The 9,122-nt window shown below is 43.9% G+C and overlaps 1 long non-coding RNA gene across 1 annotated transcript in view; it reads left to right on the top strand.

Annotated features, from left to right (window-relative positions):
• The first annotated feature begins 407 nt into the window (after positions 1 to 407).
• The window catches only part of LOC122813001, a 173,585-nt gene continuing 164,870 nt past the window's right edge, over positions 408 to 9,122 (top strand). Inside the window, exon 1 of the long non-coding RNA XR_006366619.1 lies at positions 408 to 482. This is a non-coding gene — a long non-coding RNA (uncharacterized LOC122813001). The remainder of the gene's footprint in view (positions 483 to 9,122) is intronic.

Genomic DNA, 9,122 nt, shown 5'->3' with positions numbered 1-9,122 from the left:
TGTGGAAGGTACCCTAAAGTTTTGGAAGCTGGCTGGCTGTTCTGTCCTTGGCAGGATATAACCCATATAGCTAAAGCTACTGCAGCAGTGATAATTCAAACATGTACTGTTCGGGTAAGCTTAGTTACACATCTGTACCTTCTTTTAGTCATTCTCTGACCTATTGAAATTTGTGAATGCTGCTATATATTTAATCCTGTTAGTGCAGCACAGTGTGTGCCTGTGTTGTTGCCTGGACACAGAGGCCTTAAAGACCAGTGAGAAGGGCACAGACTTCATACTGCTTGCATTAAAAGTACAGTTTGCCTGGACTGGTTAACCACTAGCTGTTTCCTACAAGTCTGTGTTGCATAGATTGTCCTCTTAGAAGTGGCGGTGTCTTATTAATAGTTTTTTCTTTGTTCTCTAGCCTCCTGCACAGGTGCTTTCATCTCAGTATCCAGAAAGTGATCCTGATTATTGTGTGTGGGTGCCACCAACAGGTAATAATTGTTATAGTAGCTTTTTGAGCTAAATGTTTTAATGCAGGCATTGGTACAGTGACAGATGCTACTGTTTGTGTTTTAATTGATTTGAAAATTGACTAGGGAAAAGTATGCCAAACTAATGGACGTTTGATGCTGCAGTTCACTTTTAAGTGAGTTTGCTTAAAAGTGCATGCAATTAGGATTCTTATGATCCTTGTGATTACTTGCTTAATATTGTTCCTGTCTTTAGGGAAATGCAAAACAGCAGTGGAGTTTGAATTATACAAACATGAGCAATCAGTCACATGGACAAATGTATAAAAGAAGAAAACAAGTATATGTGCTGTACAACTGGATAGAGAAAAAAAAACAGTAAATGAATCGACTACACAAAGCCTTTTTGAAGAAGCTGTGAATATTTCTTGTATACACATTTATTGCCTAGTAAGGCAGTTTGGAGTGGAACAGAACTGTAGCTGGCTCAACTAGTGCCATGTGCTGATCCTGAATACTTGCCCCCAGCTTTTCAAGTGAAGAGCCTCCCAAAAAAAAAAAACAGTAACTCCACAAATCATGCCCCCCAAGCTTTTAACAAAAACAGTTTGGTAGAGAAAAAACCTGCAGATCTCTCGACCGTGTTCCCTAACACTTGGCCCCTTTGCCCTACCCTTGCTGCTATGCTATTGGGATAGAATGGAGAAAGTGTAAGGACTTCTATAGAGAGGCAAATTAGAGGCAGAAGGCAAAGAGGTATGTGAAGAGAGTCAGAAAAGCACCAAGAGCCATTATTATCTTACTTCTGTCACAAAGACATGTTTGATGAAATGAGGAATAATACTCTTAGGCATGTGTCTCAGTTGAGAATGCAACATTTTATCAGTAGAGACAAATACCCAGAAGGATTTCTTTCCTTTACCTCAAGGTGAATTGACCTTTTTTGAAGTGTAGCTCTCCCCCAACAAAGGGCCATTGGCAGGGTATTTTGTCCGTTTGTCGTGTTCTGACTCTGTTGTGGTTGTCTACATTTCATGTCATTCCGAATAGAGCCATACAGTTAGGCATTCTGATGATACCCGCAAATAATTTCCTGTGAAAATGCACCCTTTCAATATCCGATTGCTGTCAGTTGTTGATCTATTTGAAAACTGTTCTGTCTTCTCTTAGTATCAATAGTTGTGAATATTGTCTGAAACTAGGCTCAGGAGATCGCAGGTATTATTTCTGCTTAACTGAAAAGAAATTACAAAAATGTTCAAGAAAAAATGTGTTAAGTATATTTGTTCTACTTCTACATAAATATCGGAAGGAAAAGGGGAGAAAACATCTATAATAGTTTCAGAAAAGGAGGCAGTAGTTGATAAATGCACAAGAAACGTAACTTTTTCCTGAGTACAGTAGAACACTTGATATAATTTTCAGTGACTTCCGCATCTGGAACATAAAAACTTTTCATTAAGATGCACAAAAAGAGTCTTCAATATTGGGTCAGGCTTGATAGAAAATAAATCATCAACTTCAGCTGAGTAGTGTAAAGTAATTCAAGTACAGACGCTTCCCAGAAAGGAGAGGTAAGCACCCAGGCAAGCTCTAATTGGTCCATGATAACCTGGCAAAATTTCATGCACCCATAAACCCTGAGAGCACTGCTGCCTATGCAGAACTGTTCACAGAAGCCCTGTACAAGCATGTTAATAGCTGCATAGAGGCAGCTGTACCCACCAAGAAGTAGTACAGAACTAACTCAAAACACAAGCCAACCTGGTGGAATCACAGAATCAGTAGGTTAACAGAAGAAAATCATGGCAAAATTAGGAGGTGCAGCACCCAGCAGAATAAAAGCACTCTCAAGCTAAACAAACATCTCAGAGGACAAATAAAGTCTACCAAAGCCAAATTTGAGGGAAGGAGAAGGACATCCGCAAGGCATTCTTTAGCTATTTCTGCAACCTTAAAGGCAGTACACAATTGTGTGCAGAGCTCATTGTAAATGGAGCCACCTATACTGAGTCAGAAGATATAGCGAACCCACTGGCCAATAAATTCAGCTCCAGCTTTACCCCTCTCTCCCCCCCCCCTCAACCTTACCTCAGGAAATACCATCAAATATAACCCTCCTCTACTGTCACTAGGGAACAGGTCCTTAATGCTTTCTCTAAGGCCAAGAACACTGCATCAATGGCCCAGACAATATCCTAGGATGCTTTCTAACTAGCGTAAAACATGACCTATCAAGGCCTCTGGAATTGCTATTTAACTGTAGCCTCCAAACAGGCTTTGTGCCTCATGAATGAAGATCAGCAACATTCATCCCTCTGCACAAAGGTGGGCCATCTACAGGCCCCAGAAACTACAGACCCATAAGTCTCAGTAGTCTTATTTGTAAAGCCATGGAAAGAATTATAATGGAAATGATCAGACACTGGACCCAACCCAGTTGGGTTTTGTCAAGGGCTGTTCACATCTACTCCACCTGGTGGACTTCTTTGAGAAGTTCACCAAAGCAATGGATGAGGGTAAAATGGTTCACACTGTCTACCTTGACCTTGCCAAGGCATTTGACACAATACCCAACTCTGGCATTGTTGACAAACTCAATAGGTTAGGTACAAAACTCTTATATTACTCGGTGGATAACCAACTTGGCTGACAGACAAGACCCTGGAAGTTAGAACTGTGGAGTCTACCTCTACAAAGAGGCCAGTCACAAGTGGAGTGCCTCAGGGATATTAGTCCTTGGACCTCTCCTTTTTGACATTTACTTCTCTAAAGTCAAGGCCAATGCCAGTGGTCTTTGGCTGACTAAAATTTGCAGATGATTATAAATTAGGAGCTGTCATTGAATTCCCACACTGATACAGATGTTCTCCAGGAGGGGCTGACACAGACAACTTTTGTCAGAGCGATGGGCTAAAACTAAATGCCAAGAAATGCATAATAGTATCCTTGGTGAAGTTATCCATCCCTCATAACTATCATATTGACAAACACGCTTCTTAGAGTTGAGCCAGTAGTTAGGGACTTTGGGATACACACAGATAGTAATCTAGCCTTTGACCATCACGTGTCTCCAGTAGTGAAGAAATCATTCTATGTTGCGCAACTTATAAAAAAAGGAATGGCATCTAAGTCCAAGGAAGTCATTGTTCCACTGTATTCAGCTTTCATCAGACCTATCATTAAGTACCATGCCCCCTTTGATGTGTACCTAACCAAGCATATCCAACAATTGGAACATCCACAGAGCTTCCTCACTAAATAATATAGGGCTTAGGTAAAACGTCCCGTGCAGTCCGCTTCAAGGCTCTATCCCTGTATTCTGTCTCCTACAGGCTTTTAAGGAGAGATCTATGCCCGACATACAGGGCATTGTTAGACCCCACTATGATAGACCTCCTGCATATCCACAAAGCAAACAGCACCAGAATTACCCTTCTAAAGACTTAAACCTTGCCTGTAATACAAATAGGACCTGCTGGAGAGAGAGGTATGTATCCCAGACATTACCCCGTCTCTGGAACAGATCCCCCATTCATGTGAAGCAGTTCCTTCCTAACCCAATTCAAGTGTAATCTGGGCAATTGGATGGGGAAGAGGAGATTCATCCATGGTTTAGCAACTATGTCTGTAATGGACACAGGCAGCCTGTAAATGGTTCATCTCCCAGGCCCTAGTTTGTAAGTGTTTCATCTTCCAACCCCCTAATTATACTTATCAAGGGTATCAGAACTTGTCAGAGATTTGGGATGCATGGCTAGGCTTAAAAGGCCCTTGTGGTCATTAGTCTAGTAAACATCTATGAACTTATAAACCTATTTTGGATCATTGCATTAGTCCAGTCAGATTTTAAATCAATGCATTAGTCCAGTCGGATTATAAATGTACAAATTTACAAACTGCGTATTGCTTATTTCTGTGCATTTGAGGAAATAATAGACATCTGTGTTATTGTACCTGGATGACTATTCAATTGTGGCCCGGACTCTCTGATTTTACAGCAACATTTGAGTGTCACATTAGAACTTTTCCACTCCCTGAGCTTAACCTTAATCTGCAAGAAGTGGCACCGGATTATTTCAAAATAGGAATGTCCATGGTTCCAGTTCTGGTCTGATTACGTGTGAATGAAATTCCTTTCCCAGAACAAGATTTAGGCAGTGACGTTTTTTCTTGAAATAATTCCATTATCATCACTAATAATAGGATAGTACCTTAAGGGTTGTGGTGCTTATCCTTCAGTGAGTGTTAGTGTTTGGAGTCATGGATCATATTGACTAGATGTCACTGTTTCAATACTGAATTAAATGAGGAAGACTTCCTGTCTCACTGCATATCATGAAGTCTCTCCACTTCAAACTCTGGTCAACATGTAATAACAGGTTTGTTGGGTTATTCATGAGAGTGTAGAGCCACTTCTAAAAAATGTCATTGCAAGGGTACTGGTCTCAACATAAAAACCCCAGTCACATAACCATAAATGGATTAGAATGATTTCAAGAGCTTGGAAGGATTTCAGGACAGTTTTAGACATTGCAGACAGTACTACAGAAATGTGTTGTGTCAGCAAATTGGGGGGGGGGGGGACAAAGGCTTAACAGTTATGCAAGAAAACAGTTTTAATATTGCAGTGGATGTTACAGTGCAACCTGCTTCCTCTAGCAGTCTGCCTTCCAGGACAGGCAGAGGAGAGGGTTATAATGGAAGACGCCGCCCGCGTGGCAAAGGGGGTCCGCAACAGCAGGGTGACAGAGGCCAGTTCTCTGGTCAGCCCTACTAGCGCTCCTGAAAGGAGACCCGGCTGTCCGGCTCTGGAGGCAGTCGGGGGGTCGCTTATCTTTGTACCCAGAAGCCTGGCTAAGCATAACATCCGATACCTGGGTACAAAGCATAATTTCCAAAGGGTATTTCATACAGTTCTCTTCCCCTCCCACTCCTGTCAACAGAATCCCGGATGTTCCACCCAGTCTCAGGGGGCAAGCAACTATAGAAGTTCGCAAGTTGCTAGAAAAAAAGTCATCCACCCAGTCCCAGCAGACCAAACAGGATTTGGAACTTAATTCTTTTTGGTTCCAAAGAAGACAGGGGACTGGAGACCTATCTTGAACCTCAGCAGACTCAACCAATTTGTAAAAAAAGAGATGATGTCCTTCAAGGATGCATCTGCAGTCCTTACAAATGGGTTGTCCTGTCGTCAGGCAGCCCTTCGGTCGGCCGGATTCCAAAGTCTGGGTCTGGCCTCGGCTGGTGTCGCACTTCACCCGACGTCATAGCTGCAGTTCTTCGGGTATAAAGGCATCAGCCGACGCCATTTTCCTCAGTCTTTCTTGCAGCGTGGCGCCAAGCAGAAGCTGTTCGCAAGTGCCGGTCGGTCAGAACCAGAGATTACTACTACAAGTACCGAAGACTTCTAAAAAGCTAAGTACCCCGTTGGGGACTCTTTCTTGCCTCAGCCGATGTCAGAAAAAGTAAATAACTGTTTAACTTGTGGGAAACAAATACCTCATAAAGATTTCCACTCTTACTGCTTACCTTGCTTAGGCCCAGACCACGACGTAGCAGCTTGTCTAGCCTGTGCTTCTTCCAACCGACGGACGCTTAGACGTTGGTCGGAATTTGCTGAAGAGTTTTTCGGCTCCGCTTTTGCTTACATTATGCCGTCGGATGCTCCGACTACGCAAATTTCTAAAAGCATGAAAAGGACCGACACTCGCGGTCCGCGGTTTCGGCAGAAACTGTGGTTAAGCCTACGCAGTGTCTCGGTTTCATCTGAAACCGAGTCCATGGTTCTTCCTTGACCAAAGCTTGCCACTTACCGAGGCCTCTTCCAGCTTGGCGAAACTGCTACTGAAATCCCACCTGCTCTTACAGGTTCACAGGATTTATCTGATACTATCCCTTTGGATATTTCTACCCCTGCACGTGGAGCTGCTAGGCCTCCTGCATCCATGTCGATTAAGGCCTTTGCCAGGGCTAAAGCAGCAAAACTACCAAAACTGTGCCTGCTAAGACCCCTTCTCACAGGCCTAGTTCTAGTTCACAAATGCTTAGTCTAGCAGAGGATCTCATTTCTTTGATCTGGGGATCCCAACCACATCCAGACAGGGCCTCTCACCCACCTCCAGAGAAGAGGACTAGAGTAGAGCCCCTGAGCCAGTTTCTTCAGATGGCTCCTCTGATGAATCAGATAATTCAAACCCTCCAGAGACCCCTTTTCTCCTTATGAGGACTCTGATGCAGAAGAGTCCATCCCTTCTGCCTCTCCCTGAGGAATTTTCTTTGGGGAAACCTTGCATGCTATGAGGGAACAATTTCAATGGCAGGGCCAGGATTTTTCAGACTCTAGAAAAAGGCTTAGAACCTTTTTGCATTTGTCACAGCATAGGCCTTTAGCCATTCCTCCAGTACTTACTGTTGTGGATGATGCTTTTAATGATGCTTGTACTGCTCCTGATTCTCTTCCTCCGGCCCCTGCTAAGCCCGATAGGTACTACAGGGTTCCGGACACACATTATCATTTGTATAAGGCCCCTTTTGCAGATCCCGAAACTATCTCCCAGGGTCCCAAGGCTGTAGCAGCTACCTCTACCAAAAACCCCCTCCCCTCTGAAAGGGAATCTAGGTCCTTAGAGAGATGGGGTAAAAAAGTTTACACTTCTGCTACTCTTTCAGCTAGGGCCTTGAACTGTCAATTCCACATGATTCAGTATCAGGAATTTATGTTAGACCAGTTAACTAAAAAACTGTCCTCGGATGAACCATTAGACAAAAAATCTGTACAGGAAATGGTCCATAACATTCAGCAGGTCAGTAATCATTCCTTAAAATGCGGCTATGATGCACTGGAGGCCTCCTTTAGATCAGCCATGACTGGCACAGTGATCAGAAGACATGCATGGTTAAAAGAGCAGTCCTTACCAGACCATGTAAAATCAAAACTCCTAGATGCTCCCATGGATAAGCTCAATTTGTTTGGCTCCCTGCACAGCAGGTGCTGAAGAAGGTGGAAGAGAAAGCAAAATCTGTCCAGACAGTCAAGGATTTCTTGCAGGTCCAGCCTCCAAGGTTTAGCAGGAACTGGCCTTCCAAGAATTGGTCCTTTCCAGACACCTCCAGAGCTCCGAGAGGCAGGAATAGGCTTAAGAGGCAGGGGTCAATCCAGAGGTGCCTACAGGGGTCGGCACTGGCAGGCTAACAACCAGCGAGGTACAGCCACAGATCCAGCCACCACCACTTCCACAGGACAATCACAGTGACTTGGCTCTGGCACGCCTACCAGGGAACAACTAGAGGCACCCTTAGGCGGGAAGCTAGCCTTATTTTCAGTAAACTGGCATTACATCACAGGAGACAAATGGATTTTACAGACAATAGACCAAGGTTACAGGTTTCACTTCCATACTCTGCCAAGGAAGAGAGGAATGCCAAACCTACCTCCAAATCAGAAGACAGAAGCTCTACAACAAATAACTCACTTACTAAGGATGAGAGCTGTAGAAAGGGTACCATCTATGGAACAAGGACAAGGATTTTACTCCAGACTCTTCCTGGTACCAAGAAAAGAAAACCAATGGAGACCTATTCTCGACCTGTCCGCTTTAAACACATACCTCATTGTTCCAAAATTCAAAATGCTGACCCTACAGCAGCTTCTTCCCATGCTGGGCAAGGAGTCTTGGCTGGTAACTCTAGATCTCAAGGAGGCATACCTGCACGTCCCCATACGACCAAATTGCAGAAGATACCTCAGATTTCTTGCAGGATCAGAGCATTATCAATTCTCAGCATTGCCCTTTGGCTTATCTACTGCGCCCAGAGTATTCACGAAATGCCTGGCATCAGTAATTGCTCATTGCAGGCTTCAGGAATTCAAATTTACCCTTACCTGGACGACTGCCTGTTACAAGCGGACAACAAAAACAAATTAACAAAAGATTTGGAAAGGGTCATTCATCTACTGCAAGCCCTGGGATACACAGTCAATATAAAAAAGTCAAGGCTGATACCATCCCAAAGGATAACCTTCTTGGGTGCAGATCTGGACACATCAAAACAAATGGCATTCCTGACAGTAGAAAAACAGGAGCAACTCCCTCTCTACTTCATGGCATTAACAAAGCAGAACCAGCTAACAGCAAGAAAAGTCCTGCAAGCTCTCGGCTACATGGCATCCTGCAGAATATTGATTCCACATGCCAGACTACATATGAGAAAGTTACAGTGGTATCTAAGGAATTTATGGTCTCAGCACAAGCACAGCCTAGAAACCCAAATTCCAATAATTCCATGCCTGAAGCAAGAATTCCAATGGTGGGCTCAGGCCTGTCAATCAAACAAGGGACTGCCTTTCCACAGCACTCAACCAAGCCAGACCATCACAACAGACGCCTCAGACCTCGGTTGGGGGGCACACATGCTGGACAAGTGCATACAAGGCTTATGGACTCAAGACCAGCTGCACCTACACATAAATCAAAAGGAAATGCTGGCAGTAAAACTGTCAATTCAGGCATTCCGACCATTTCTTTGACAGGGTCACCTGCTGATAAGGACGGACAACACCACAGTTATGTGGTACATTGACAAACAAGGAGGCACACATTCATACCCTCTATGCCGGATGGCAATGGACCTCTGGAATGTGGCACTGAACTTCAGCAT

This window comes from Protopterus annectens, chromosome 1.part1, assembly GCF_019279795.1.
Source record: "Protopterus annectens isolate FY-2018-M chromosome 1.part1, PAN1.0, whole genome shotgun sequence".
In the NCBI taxonomy this organism is placed as follows: Eukaryota; Metazoa; Chordata; order Ceratodontiformes; family Protopteridae; genus Protopterus; species Protopterus annectens.
This window is presented reverse-complemented; position numbering and strand designations above follow the sequence as displayed.